The sequence below is a fragment of the Sturnus vulgaris genome, chromosome 3 (assembly GCF_052056855.1).
Source record: "Sturnus vulgaris isolate bStuVul1 chromosome 3, bStuVul1.hap1, whole genome shotgun sequence".
Lineage (NCBI taxonomy): Eukaryota > Metazoa > Chordata > Aves > Passeriformes > Sturnidae > Sturnus > Sturnus vulgaris.
The window spans coordinates 26,864,373-26,876,616 of NC_142245.1; the positions used below are offsets into that span (position 1 = coordinate 26,864,373).

The window sequence follows — 12,244 nt, forward strand, 5'->3', positions numbered from 1 at the left end:
GACAGAAGGGAACGTAGAGGACCTCCAGCCTCGCTCTTTGGTGCGGCAACACCAGCAGCCCCGGCATCCCGGACCGGCGCCGGCAGCAACCCCAGCTCCCGCCTCCCGGGCCGTGCGAGGCGCAGCGGCTCCCGCCGGGGGCGCCAGGCCCCGCCCCCCTGGGGCGGGACACCTGCCCCCACGCGCTCTGATTGGCTGGTGGTGATGTAATCGCGCGCACATACGGGTACTCCCCACTGCCCCCCGTGGGGCACGGGGGAGGTCGCGCGCCTCTCGCCCGCCCCGCGACCAATCGCCGTGCGGAGCGGCTCGGCGCGCGGGCCGGGCCGTGCTCTGCTGCCCCGCCGGCCGCGCGTGATTGGCAGGGACGACGGCCAATCAGGAGAAGGCACCCGCGGGTCGGTTCACGCCCTCTTGGCGAAGCGGCGGCCAGGGCGAAAGAGGCTGCGTGAGTGGCGGCGCTAGGAGCCAATGGCCTGCAGGCAAACCGCGCCGCCGGGAGGGAGGGGATGTGGCGGCGGGAGGGAGGCTGGGAGGGGCGAGGGCGTTCGCTGACAGCCGCTTCCGTCAGTCCTGCTCGAGGCTGCGAGGCCGGAAAAAAAAAGTGCGGAGAAAGACGGAGTCCGTGCGCTGTCGTCTTGATTGACGAGAGCCGCAGCCAATAGTTACCAAAGCAGGCGGGAGAGGCCCAATCAGAGAAAAGCTTTTGGGCGGGGCCTGCCTGTGAGCGGCGAACGTACCTACCAATGACAGCGAGGAAGGGCTGTGCCGACAGGGCCGGCGGCCAATGGTCGGCGGGACGGGGCGGGCGGGGTGCGCCTGGCTCCGCCCGGCTCTCCCGAGCGCGGTGACGCGGGCGGGGGGACGGCGGCTCCAACATGTCCGCGCTGCTGGCGGCGCTCCGAGTGCGCGACCGGGCGGCGGCGGCGGCCGGCGGCGGCCAGCGCGGGGCGGCGCGCGCCTGAGCCCGAGCCAGCACCGCCCGCACCGGCGCCGGGCCCCGCAGCGCCGCCGGGCGCCGGGGGACGCGGGGCACGCAGGTAGAGAGAGCGGCCGGGGCAGAGCGGGGGAAGGGGCTGAGCGGGCGGCCCGGGGCTGGGGCTGCGGCGCCGGGGCGGAGGCAGCGAACACGGCGTGCGGCGGGTGCGCCCCCGGGGAGCGAGCGGGCGCCGCGAGGCCCGGCCGTCGCCTTCCTCCCGCCGCGGGAGAAGAGAGGGCCGGGGCCGCGCTGACACGGCCCAGGCCCCGCACGGCCCTGGGGCTGGGGAGCCGGCAGGCCCGGCCTCGCGTGGGTGGCACCGGGGAAGGCGCCGGAGGTGTCCGGCAGCTGCGGCCGGGGGGCCGGGCCCGCGCACGTGCATTGGCCGGGCCCTGGGGAGTGTCGGGCCCGGGCCCGTGGTACCGACGGGCTGTGGGGGTGGGGGAAGGTGGCGAGCGGCGGGCACGGCCCCGGTGTTCCGGGGTGAAGCTGCCGTGAGGCCTGGGTGCTTGTGACGAGCTGGGGATGATATCCCAGGCAGATGGGCAGTGCCTGGGAGTGTTTAGGAGAAAGGAGTTGAAGGCAGTTCTTGCTCGTAGTTTGGAGCTTGCTGATTGTGCTAAGCCAGTGGATATACTTTTACTATAATTTACAATAATACCTCTCTCGGAAGGAGGGACTTATTTTGATGAGTTGGGATGGAGGCAGCTAGAAAAATCTGTACCTGTCTTGTTTTGTGTGCTGTGGTAGGTTGAGGGCTCTGTTTATACCGTGGGGATGCAGATGGTGAGTGAAACCACATGTGTTTGGGAGTAGTGGTACAGGAAGGCCTGAGAATTCAGGAGTAATAGGTAAACAGCCTTCTGTGTGTTGTGAGAGGTAAGGTGGTAAGTTGGCAGGCATCTAAAGGCTGTGGAGGAGGAAGGCTTTGGGTGGTAGGGAAGCTTGTGTATGAGTTACAGGCACAGTGGTAACAGGTTGCTACAAGGTTCTGAACTTGTTTTGTTTCGTGGCCAGTGTGGTTAGACTTAATGTGCGAGACCTTCGTGTGTAATATGAGCTGGTATGTGGACAGCAAGTCATGCGTGTTCCTACTGCTGTGCTTTGGTTTGTCTGCTGCTCACACTGGGAGCTGAGAGAGATGCCCGGCTGTCACCAGCTCAGTGAGCTCTGTCTGGTGTGTAGACATGGGCTGGAGCAGCAAGCAATATGGTCTGTGTCTTGGGGACTTGAAAGGAAACTGTGAGTTGATGTTTCACCTGTAGTGACATGGAAAGGCTGGATATTTGTTGTTTGGCCCATGGAATAGAAAAGGGAAAACATGTTGCAAGTGGCACGTGTTGGGGTCATGACAGCACTTTTTGGAGAAAAGTCTGTGCATGGGGAGCTGTAGAGCTCTAGTTACATATGTTTTTGACAGATATCAGGCATTTTCAATTTATGTTAGGTCGTCAACACTGTCTTCTTGTAGGTAAATTTTCAAGGATGACTGTGTACTATAGGAAAGTGAGGGGGCTTGGGTGGATATTTGGGTACGGTTGAAAACGGGGAGAAGGATGAATTTGTATACAGAGTGAAGATTGTTAGGCTATGTATACACGTGTGTATCAGGGGAATGGTATTTGTGCAAAAGGGAAACTGGAGTTTTCGTATTGCTGAGTTAGTTAGTCTGTGTATAGAGAGAGGAGGCAGGCGTTTTTGGCTGAGGCTAGGAAAAGTTGAAATGACGTGAGGGAGGGATGATGACCTGGTTCCAGGGTCCTGTACAGGTTGGAGGCTGTGGAGATTCTTTGCTGGTCATAGTATAGAGATAAGTATTTTATAGTTATGACACCTGGTGAAAATGATAAAAGTGAACAAAGATGATGATGTAGTTTAGTACTGTTATGAATATTACTGGATTAAAGGAGGTTACAGGACAGTCAAGGGATTTCTGATAAAGTGCTTTTTTTTGTTTGTTTCACTGGACAAATTGACTGTTAACTTTATGGGTAAACTTTTGCTGAAATTGGCACTCATAATGGTGTCGACAGGTCAGCAGCTAACTAAAAGCATTTAATGTGGTGTAGGTAAACAAGGTCCTCTGTGTGTGGACTCAGGGGCTCTTGTACATCCATGACATGTATTTATTACGTGCATTTTCTATACCTGAACTGAGTTTGCGTATCAGAGCATATGACATCTTCTATACTGGCTGTATACTTGTGTTTGAGAGAGGGTTAGTGCATCAACATTTGAGGGTCAGAGATTTGTGAAGAGATGATGTGTTTAGAATGGAAAGCTGCTTGGATCAGTTGGAAATGAGGAGTAATGACGTGTGTATCCCATGTTCTGCAAGTTTGGAATAGTATGTTCTGTTTATTTCTGTAGCCCCTCATCTGTTGTTCTGCAGATATTTAGAGGAGGCTGTTACATAGGGCAGTTATTTAATTAAGGCACACAACATCAGGATGAGGGAAATGTAATTAACGTGGTATTGAGAGGGCTGCATAGAGGGTGCTGAGAACCCATTTTTCTTTTAGAGTGGTAGCCATGAGGTGATCAGTTAGTGACGTAAGGAATGAGAGAAAGAAATGAGTCGGCTTGGAGTTATCCTGGACAATCCAGTTTACTTCTTGTCTTTGGTGTGCACTGCTCTTTTAAACCTTTCCAGTGATAATCAGTAATATGTGCTTCTGACTTAGTAAACTTGTCTCAAGAAATAAAAACCTATTACAATTGAAATTCAAGCCCGTGAAATCTGTGTATTGGACAATCGTTTCATATGCTCACTGTCAAAAACTACTGCTCGCAGGGGTCCAATGGAGAGTAGAGAGTATTTCTTACATCAGTGTGTTGCTTATGTGTTACAAAAGGGAAAGACATTAAAATCTGCTCTTAGTAGTGGATGTAAAAATCTGTGTTTATGAAGTATTTGTATTACTCTTTGGAGTAGGGCTTATTTAGACTGCAGCAGGGGATGGGGATGTGCATAGAACAGTGTTCAGTGAGTACTGAATGTCCTCCTTAAATGGAGCAAACTGCAGCACACCTTGCTGAGTGCTGCCATAGTGTTCAGCGGGGTGGCATGGGCTTGGCTTGTCAGTGTTGTTTCTGTTCTTTGGTTTGGTCTTGGTTTTTTGGGGTTTCTTTTCAAAAAAACCCACTAAAAATGAAAATTGGTCATTTGGTAGTGCCTTACATCATCAGTCCAGTAGGAATGCTTAAAGCTGCCATATAGGTCTACTGCTGTAGCTTAGGAAGTGGGAAATGGCTGTTCTTAATTCCAGTCAGCACAGGAAGATAATTAGCTAACCACTGGTCTTTACAAGCACAGTCTTTTCCAAGTGAATGGGAAAGCCTTGGTGAAAGAATCTGAGCTTGAGACTCCATGTTTGGACTGTGAAGAGTAACAGGCTGTGCATATCTTTGTGTCCATAGTTGGTTGGTTTTTTTCCCTAGTGTTGATTCTTTCTGCCCACTACCTTCATCAAATATGCTGTCTTTTGTTTGGAGTTTGTTTTTGTAGTTCTTGTTACTTGTTCACTGATCTTTGAAATCAGTGCTGCACTTCCCTCCCCTGTGAAAAAGAAGCATTCTTCAGATCTTGGGTCTTTTAGCAACTTTTAACAAAGTGATTCAATCTGAGTATTGTTCTTCTCAATAAATTGGAGGAGAGCAGTGGTGATTTCTTTGGAAAACTGTTGAAATCAAAACTTTTGCTGTCTTAATTCCTTCTCTCTGTATTACTTTTTTGATTCTGTGCTTCAGTTTATGCTTGATGGTCTTCATGATCTGGCTTACAGCTGTACAGGGTGTGAATTGTGACTTCTTTCTCGCTGTCTGCTAGCACTGTGAATGCAACATAAATGTTTTATGCATCTTAGAGGAGTCGGGTTTAGCCCCAACCTGCAGCATATTTGCTATACATAAAATGTTCAGGGAATTTAATGTCAAAATCCAGACCAGTAATTGCAGCTTCTTAATAAATAAAAACCCCCCATCCTAATAGAATGACCTCTGATTAGAGAAGCTCAGAAAAGAGAAATTGAAAGATGATCCCTGATGTAAGAACAAGGATGCAGAGTTTCCAGAAAGATTATCAGTACTGCTTTTACTTAACAGACAACTTTGCAAACTCCTTGGCTGTTTAGGTGATAGCTTTCAGCCTTACGCAGATGTCTAGTACGGGAAACTTTGTTCAAACTGCTTATAATTTGCTTAAGCCTTGTACAAATTTATATTTGTATGATATGATGGAGTCAGATAAATACTTGGAAGAATTTGAGTGTCACTCCGGAAGAAAACTGGTCTGAAAATCTTCATGAGATGGTAAGAAATTACTGAGCTGGGGCAGCTCATCTCTAGTTTCTTGAGATGAGCACTTCAGCTCATCTTAGTTTCTGAGACATTAGTGGCATGTTGAAATATAAGGGTTGCCAGTGAGTGTAGGTTAAATTAGTCTTCTGGCTCTTGGAAAACCCTGTGTTGGTAGGGAAAGCACAAAGATGTTTTAAAGTAGAGAATGATGACAGAAGGGAAAACTCAGTGTCTCAGCTGACAGCAGCCTTTCTTATAATTTTGAAGGAAATTACTCAGGCCCAGGCATTTTTGTTCTGCTATGAAAAATGTTATCCACAACTCTTTTTTTTTTTTTTTTTTTTTTTTCCCCTGTGCACCATTAGTTTGTCATTAACATTACTTCAGTGTGTCATTTTATGATGTCACTACATTACTATCTCCTGGTGTGGGTTCTCTTCATCTTTGATGGGAAATAAGTTTATTCATTGAGTTTTCTTTCAAACAAATAGTACAACTAGGTGCTTTATTCCGTTTTCATAAGCATTAACATGAAACAGATCAGAAAAACATCACTTAAGGATGTTTCAGCCTGGGCTGCTGGAGAGTTTAAGATGTCCCTTTAGTGAGTATGGTAATGACATGTCAATAACCACAAACTTCCAGTTAAATCACAAAGGAAAGTGTCATTCGTTCTTTGCTGTTTTCATGGGATTAGTGTGTTAACAGAAAATGTCATCTTCAATAATCCTACTTTTGTGTCTGCACCCCAGTATAGGAACTTGAGCTTTACTGAATGTAGAGCAAACATGGCTCTGCATTGTTAGCATATGAATTAATTGTTTTTTTTCAAGGAGGTAATGAAGTAAGATGATAAAGATTTGTTGAGCAAGGGAGGTAGCACATTATTGTAAGTTTTTCATGCAGTACTGCTTTGGTCTGTTCTCACCAGCTTGTTGGTCCTGCTAAGGCAGGTATATGTTTGAAACTCATTCTCTTCTATTTAAAACTTTATAGAAAAAGAAAAATTGATAACAGGAGAGAACATCTCAGTGATGGAACTATTTGTAAAGAACTGATGTTTTGATTCAAGTGAAACAATGAATATTGTTGGTCAGCTTATTCAAAAAGAAAAAAAAACTATTCTGAGTGGCTTTGTTGGTTGGTTAAGGTGATGTGCAAGTCATAAAAAAGCATAAAAAGTACTTGCTGCTCTTCCTTTCCTATCACCACCTCCAGTGGAACCTTTGATTGAGTTGTGTTTTCAATGTTACTTGAAAATGTTTATAAAATAGTAATTGGAGGTGATATGTGAAGTATGTAGATCTTGGGTGGGTTATTTTATTCTTTATTCAGAAAGCTTTTCTAGAGTATCCCACTAGCATTTGAAACTCCTAGCCTGTAAAGGGATGGAAACAAAAGTGGATGAGTGGTGGTACACTGCTGCTATCATTATTCCAGAAAAAGGAGCACCCTGTGCAGGCCTTTCTAGGGCTTTTGAGTTGTATGTTGGCAGCTTAAGTCTGTGGGTTTTCTTGCTGCTACTTGAGGCTGTCACAAATGAATGGACAGTGTCTACCACATTGATTATATTTACATTAGCAGACAGTACGCTGCACTTAAAGAAGGTTGTAGAGTGAAGCTCTAAGTTTGGTAGGCTCGGTGTCCCCAGTGTTTGTATTACATGGGGTTTATTTTAGACTAATTGTGGTCTGTTTCTGTGGGCTGACTATGTTCCAAGCTTTCCCAGAGTTTTGATGTAGGTTAATCTTGGAGATGCTCAGATCATGTGTTCAGAAGCTTGTATGAGATGTGAACCAAAATACTGGAAGTGGGTGACTTTACTTTTGAAGTAAATCAAAAGTGTTCTCCTGACTCAAACTGACGTGCCAATGCAGCTGTACCCACTGGGTCTCCAAAAAGCACCTGAGAGCACTGCAGAGGGTGCTGAGCTATGCAGGGGGACTTGGTTCTACCCTCTGCTGCTTCATTCTGCCAGGCCTGCAGAAATTGTCCTGTTGCTCTCTGAATGGGGATTGCTTGTTTATCTGACTGGTAACTAAATATCTGTTCCCAAATTATTGTCCCTAGTTTTGAAATTTTGTGTGAAAATGACTGGTGGTAAAACTGCAATAAATTCTGGAAAGTAGTTATTTCATGGTTTTACTTCAGTTAATCAAGAATGAAACTAGCTGTTTGAGCAGCAAGTTATGAAGCCTGACTTCCTGTGGCTTTGTGTCTTGTGGTTGTTTTTTTCTGGGTGTAGGGTATTGTGAGTTCTGTAAGTATTCTGATGTGTTTGGGGCACTATCTGTCCTGTATGGGATGATTGTTTTTGAAACACACCTGAGTTTGTGCTGCACTTGTCCTCAGGGGGCACTAGTTGAGATGTCTCTCCTTGATGAGACTTTATTTTCACGAAACTCATAGGACCTGATTATTTGTGAAATATTTACCTTTGTGTAAACTTTTCAGTTGTGTTTCAGTGAAACTGCGGGGGCACAGACAACATGCACTGTAGCTTGGCTTGCTGGGGTTTTATTTTATTTTCCACTAAAACAGTTTTACTGTTTGTGTGTGTGATTGGTTGTTTGATTTTAAAAAATAATGACCACTGTTTAAAGTTTCTTCCAAAAGAGTTAAAAGTGTATTCCCCTCAACATTTCAGAGAGCATATCTAGAAATAGGAAATTGTGTTCTTTATGGCAGCTTCTTAAGAGATGCTGAAAATCCTCTCTATAAAATAGATAAAATTCTTGAGAGTATTCAACACACTTGTTAAACCACATCCAAATAAATATCGACAAGTGTCAAGTTGCCTTTGTATATTGCAGCTGTATATATGGTAGCACATATAGTAGTTTTGGACCATGATTCTAGGAGAGACGTGAATGAGGGCTTTCACATTGCATAAGTCTGGGAGTACAGCTAGACTGGATTTAGAGGGTGGTGGATTAGTAATTGGAGGGGGCAGGGACTTGTATTTGTGATTGCCCTTGTGACCTTGAAAAACTGCTGAAACTGTCATGTGCTTTGAAACTTTTCAGATGAGAAGTACTGTACTGAAACTACGTGGTATTGCAGGCTGTTTTGAGAGTTCTGTCTTCAGTGTATAAAGCTGAAGAAATTGTTCCTTTTGCTTCTGTTTGAAGTGGGTCTGTGCTCAAAGCACTGCCTTCAGAGAGCTGTAAAGGTATGAAAGGAGAATATAGCGCAGATGTTACTTAGGGTTTTTTCTGTGTCCTTTCTTCTCCTGCTCTCTTTACCTAGTATAGTAATAAAATATGTCTGTACTATTTGTTCTGGTTCCTGAAAGGAAAATCTTATCCTGGTCAAAAGGTACTCTGCATCCTAGCTTGTGCACAAGACCTCTCTTCAGATATGGTACTAGTTGCAGGCACTGGTTTCTGGTGTCTGACATGAAGCTTGGCTCTCTGTGGAACATTTGATAAAAATTGTTTATAGCTGGCTTTTCACTAAGAGGGTACCTTTTTTTGAGTGTTCATGTTCAAAGGAAACATGAAGTTCTTTTTTTTTATTTCAGCTGCTGTAAGACTTGAATCCAGATGTAGCAGAGTTAGTCCACTGACTCCCTCAGGTAATGTTCAGTCCTTCATCTTGGAAAGTAAAGCAGCTCCATCTAGCTCAAGAGAGCCCCAGTGCACAGTACAGGCTGTTAAGGCTCACAAATGCCTCACTTTGGGTGTTGTCAGTAAGAACTGAAGTGACGCCTCTAAGGATGTTATTAACAATGTCTAATTACAGGTGGGATTTACACTCAATGAGTGTTATTCAGTAATTGTGGGACTAATGCCTATACATGTATCAAATGGACTCCTCAAATGGGATGTTTATCCATTTGCTGGCTTGTCATGTTTTCTGTGCCTTTATCACTTTTCGAGGAGACATATTACAGCAAGAGCTTTCTTTGTTTCACTTTTCTCCAAGATAATGTCTTTCCTGCTCTTTTCTTTGCTGATTGCTTATGCTGGTGGATGAATTTATTGGACTCATCCGAAGTCTAGGTTGTGTCTGATTGTGTTACTCTGAGGAGTAGTTATCTAAACAAGTAGAAGGTTGTGCACAAGACTTCAAATAATAGAGGTTTTATACATAAACAAGATGAAAACAATGTTGTGAAAACAATAGCTAGAGCTGGGAGGAAGAGGGGAGTGTGAAACCTGTTCTGTAAATCCTTCCTAAGTGCACTGCAATTCAGGCTGCTGTTCAAAAGATAACCTCCAGTTCACAAGCATTCAGTAGTTGAAAAAAATGCATTAATAATAGGAATTTTTTGCTTTGTATGAGGTTTTCCTTCTAGCCCTCTTTTAGATTCTGTGCATCTCTAGCAGTGTAAAGAAACTGGAAGCAGTTCAATGTGTCTGTCTCTTACAAGTAATTTGTGGGATCAAGGAAAAGACAAGCATACCACTTTTGTGGATGATTACATTGGAAAGAGATGTTTCACAGTGTTTGCTAGAGTCAAATAGCTGTGCCAGTCTCCTCTGCCGGCAGGCCTTAAGAGCTCATCTGTTTTTCCATAAGTGGTAGAAGTGATATTTTAACATTTTCTTGTGTTTTAAAATTGAAACAATAATTAGGCTTGTGTGTGATCTGGAAGAAAAGGATAGTTTGGACTCTGTTATAGTGCCAGTGGTGTTTCATGTCCTACTTTTATATCAGGGTAAGCAGTAAGTTTATTTTACTTTTGTTTGGCCTTTGGTTTATCTTATGCAGAACCATGTCTGTATCATTATGTCTTCTTACGGTATTTGAGTGTGAAAATAATGGACCTTAGGAGCTGTTGGAGATCGATAGCTAGTTTGTAACATTAAATCAAATTGGATGGCGTCTCAATGTCTCAACTAGAACATAGCAAACACAAGTAATTCTAGGCCAGAGAACTTCTCTAAAATATTTAGGGATCTCAAGTATAGTAGCTGTTGTTAAAGAAAACAGCTTATTTTGTGTTTTTCACTATTGTTACAGTATTATGTTAATTTAAAGGAAAAAAGAATGATGTCAACTTCACGTATCTGACTTGTGAAGGGAAGGGGATAAGGTTAAAAACAGTTGACATAGTTTCTCATGATCTTTTAATATGAAGTGAAAGTGCTACTGTACTTCTGGAGTCAGAGGGGAAGAAATACAATTCCAGTATAGTTCAGGATTCTTGAAATTAGCTTGTGTGCTGCTGTCGCCATTGGCAGGAAACAAAATTTAACATGGTTAGAAAAATGTCGCTATGGAAGGTACTCTGTAATTGTACTTTATTAATTCATATTTGAAAAAAAAAATCCTTGAAAAATACCGTATATTCACAGATGTATTTAACAACCACACTGGTCTCAGTCTGAAATTTTCTGTTTGTCTGAACCTGTAGAGAGGGAATGTACGGCTCAGTTACTGCTGGAAGTAATCTCTTTTTTTTGCCATTCTGTTCTGTATAAACAAAAACTTGGGGTAGCAATGTCATAACTGAAGTAAGGGATTTTTTGGAAAGGTGTCTTAAGGTTTGTCCAGACTTGAAACCTGATTATGTTGAACAAGAAGCTAACGTGGAAAACTTGTTAATAGGTCTCTCCCTGTTGTCCCTTCCTCCAAAGGTCTTGTTTGTTTGTTTATTGAAGAACTGATTAAAACAAGCTCTTGCATACAAAGCACATATGACAGCTTAGATCTGTCGTGAGTTATCAGATTTGTGCTTAAAGACTTTTTCTAAAGTCAAGTAATGATCCTAGAACACTGCATTGGAAACGCCATCACCCTTTTCTGCTATTTATCTTCGTTTTATTAGTCGGCATCTTAAGCTACCACTAGTACAATAAATGGTGAACCAGGTCTACCTGTGAGCAATCTTTCTTCTGCACAGTTCATTTAGTTCCAGTTTCAGAAGTTGTTTTTTTGCCAGTCAGTCTTTATCCTCTCCTTTCCCTGAGTGCAAGTGTGATGCTGTTACTGCAAGGGAAAAACTGAAGTAAGTCAGGAGAGCACATGAAGAGTAGTGTTCTTAGTAAGGAAGAAAACTACAATGCTTTCTGAAGAAGTTACTGCCTTAATTCACTGATAACTTCAGCTAATCCAGAGAGCACTTGAATAGGCAGAGCATAGCATTCACAGAGGAGTATTCCTTCTTGTTCTCATCATGGGGATCTGTTTCTTGTTCATTTGTCTGTACATCATTTTAAAGATTTTTATCAGCACATACACTGCACTGCCTTTTATTACCAAGTTCTGCTGCCTACTTCTGTTTGCCTTTCAGAGGGATACTGACATGAATAAAACCCAGCAAGCAAAAATTGACCACTGACATTGCTGGATAAGATGGGGAGGAGCTTCTTGCTGTTAATTTTCTTTCTCTGTCCTTATTTTTGTTTGTTTGGCTTCTTTGGGCTCATTTTCTCCTGTTGAATCCACTCTTGAGAAGGACTGGGGGGAGTGAGACAAGATTTAGTCTATAGTGCTTTTTCCTGAACTGTGCAAGTTGTTGGGTTTTTTCGCCATTAATTGTGTAAGAAGTCCTGTAGATAGTGGAAAATCTTAGTGCTTTATGGATTTAAGGTGTCATGGAACTGGTAGACTTGCATCACTGCTACTGAAGAAGCAAAGATTCTTTTAAGGTCTTTGAATGACTGAAAAGCTGTACTTTGAACTGCTTTGTTCAGAGAAGGAAAGTACGAGTGAGCTGGTGTGACCCCAGATTAATTTTTACATTTAAAGGGGAAAAAGGCAATGAAGCATATTAGGTCCAGCTGCCAAAGGGTTGCACCTTCAAAATTCTATAGACAGGAGGATTCATGTAGCAAGCATGTAATTCAGTTGAAGCTTTTCTTCTATGTCGGTTTCTAGTCATGAAATCTTACACTGCCTTGGTGAGAGTGCTGGGCAGTAGATACATCAGCTCCTTTGTCGGCCAGGCACTGCTGTTATGTTTTTGTAGCTGTTTAAAAACAATGGGTATAGCATCTTCTTGTAAGCTGAAGCACT

General features: G+C 43.9%; 1 protein-coding gene across 5 annotated transcripts in view; it reads left to right on the plus strand.

The window, feature by feature from the left end:
* The first annotated feature begins 323 nt into the window (after positions 1-323).
* PPM1B (protein phosphatase, Mg2+/Mn2+ dependent 1B) overlaps positions 324-12,244 on the plus strand; it is a 59,870-nt gene continuing 47,949 nt past the window's right edge. Inside the window, exon 1 of one of the 5 annotated variants that reach the window (XM_088161253.1) lies at positions 324-482. The gene's annotated coding sequence lies outside the window, so the exon portion shown is untranslated. Of the gene's footprint in view, positions 483-912; positions 1,041-8,790; positions 8,856-12,244 lie in introns of those variants that run through there. The other 4 variants (XM_088161251.1, XM_088161252.1, XM_088161250.1 and 1 more) reach the window with 4 other exon arrangements.